The 2,170-nt window shown below is 34.8% G+C and overlaps 1 long non-coding RNA gene across 1 annotated transcript in view; it reads left to right on the top strand.

Annotated features, from left to right (window-relative positions):
* Nucleotides 1-391, top strand: part of LOC111088639 — a 1,629-nt gene extending 1,238 nt beyond the window's left edge. Inside the window, exons 2-3 of the long non-coding RNA XR_002613102.1 lie at nucleotides 29-86; nucleotides 203-391. This is a non-coding gene — a long non-coding RNA (uncharacterized LOC111088639). The remainder of the gene's footprint in view (nucleotides 1-28; nucleotides 87-202) is intronic.
* Nucleotides 392-2,170: the final 1,779 nt, after the last annotated feature.

Here is a 2,170-nt window from a genome sequence, read left to right as displayed (position 1 = left end):
CACTGAGCACCATCTTAAACCAGCAAAGGTATTGAGAACCATCTGAGACCATTACAGGTACTAAGCACCATCTTAAACCAGTAAAGGTCTTAAGAACCATCTGAGGCCAGTACAGACACTGAGTACCATCTTAAACCAGCAAAGGTATTGAGAACCATCTGAGGCCAGATCAGGCATGGAGAACCATCTGAGACCATTACAGGTACTAAGCACCATCTTAAACCAGTAAAGGTCTTAAGAACCATCTGAGGTCAGCACAGGTACTAAGCACCATCTTAAACTAGTAAAGGTATTGAGAACCATCTGGGACCATTACAGGTACTAAGCACCATCTTAAACCAGTAAAGGTATTGAGAACCATCTGAGACCATTACAAGTACTAAGCACCATCTTAAACCAGTGAAGGTACTGAGCACTATTTGAGACCAGGACAGGAGTAGAGATCGCTCACTATAAAAAGTAAGGTGTATCTCTCAAGAAGTTAATATCTCCAAGGAATCTACTCATTTAATGAAGAATAATTTAGGCATAAAAAAAAGAAACTTTGTATTACTTCCACATATTATTTGATGTTTAGACAGTACCCTTTCTAGTAAGAATTATGAAACTCTCCATGCAGAAATAGTTACATTCTGATAATTCTGAAATTTTTGAATTTACGTCACGAAGATATAAATAGTACAGAAACTTGTCTCTGAAATTTGTAATGTGATTTTTCACTCACGCTAGCAGCTAAATATGGCTCACAGATTAACAGTTTATGTGATATTACATCATCATAAGACTTAAAATAGTTTTTAATGGATATTTCGGTATTTGCTCTTTACAGGAACCAAGCAAGAAGAACACAATAGTATCTAGATCGTACAATATCGTGCTACTCGCCACGGTCAACGAAGCTTTTCGCTCCATACCAAACCTCTGGCTGGCTAGATATTCAGTACACAGACTGCTAAAAATATTTAAGAAATCTTTTTCTGGCCCTTTGTTAAAATTTATTATCGTTTGTTTTATTGTCATATATTGTTATTCAAACCACTGATTTGGTGATCACGCTTGACAACATAAGATGTTATATACTGTAATAAAACTGAATCAATCAAGAAAACATGACTAAACCTAGTTCAATCAAGAAAACAGAGCTAATAAAACATAACTAACCCTGATTCAATCAGGAAAACATAAGCTAACCCTGATTCAATCAGGAAAACAGAGCTAAACCTGATTCAATCAGGAAAACAGAGCTAACACTGATTCAATCAGGAAAACATGACTAACACCTGATTCAATCAATAAAACAGAACTAAACCTAGTTCAATCAAGAAAACAGAGCTAACACTGATTCAATCAAGGAAATAGAGCTAAATCTGATTCATTCAAGAAAATAGGGCTAAGTCTGATTCATTCAAGGAAACATAGGGCTAAGTCTGATTCATTCAAGAAAACAAAGCTAAGTCTGATTCAATCAAGTAATCAGAGCTAAGTTTGATTTATTCAAGGAAACAGAAATAAATCTTACTATGAAATCTAAAATTACACTTTAATTATAAAAAATGTTTACAATACATATGGAAAAGTTTATTGTTATTTGTAAGGCCGTGGTAACAAAACACAATTAATATCAGCAATAGAGAAGTCTTTAAACGGGCTATAAGTATCTTTACTCAAAGTTTTATAGTTAATATTAGACAAGACATAATTCCTGGCGAAAATATCTCCAGTAATGGATGTCTGAAACTTACTGAAAATGAAACCAAGTCTTTTTAAAAGGAAGATAATTTAAACAAATAATAGTTTCACAATCTGAGCCAAATATTTCCAAACTAAACGTTATTAATAACAATATGGATAATACCTCCTTACGTAGTAGTACTAACACTATGGGAAATCTCCCGTTACGTAGTAGTACTAACACTATGGGAAATCTCTCCTTACGTAGTAGTACTAACACCATGGGGAATCTCTCCTTACGTAGTAGTACTAACACTATGGGAAATCTCCCGTTACGTAGTAGTACTAACTCTATGGGGAATCTCTCCTTACGTAGTAGTACTAACACTATGGGGAATCTCCCCTTACGTAGTAGTACTAACACTATGGGGAATCTCCCCTTACGTAGTAGTACTAACACTATGGGGAATCTCCCCTTACGTAGTAGTACTAAAACTAT

Source organism: Limulus polyphemus, unplaced genomic scaffold (genome assembly GCF_000517525.1).
Source record: "Limulus polyphemus unplaced genomic scaffold, Limulus_polyphemus-2.1.2 Scaffold4171, whole genome shotgun sequence".
Classification (NCBI taxonomy): Eukaryota; Metazoa; Arthropoda; class Merostomata; order Xiphosura; family Limulidae; genus Limulus; species Limulus polyphemus.
The sequence above is the reverse complement of the archived record's forward strand: the minus strand, read 5'-3'. Positions and strand labels throughout refer to the sequence as shown.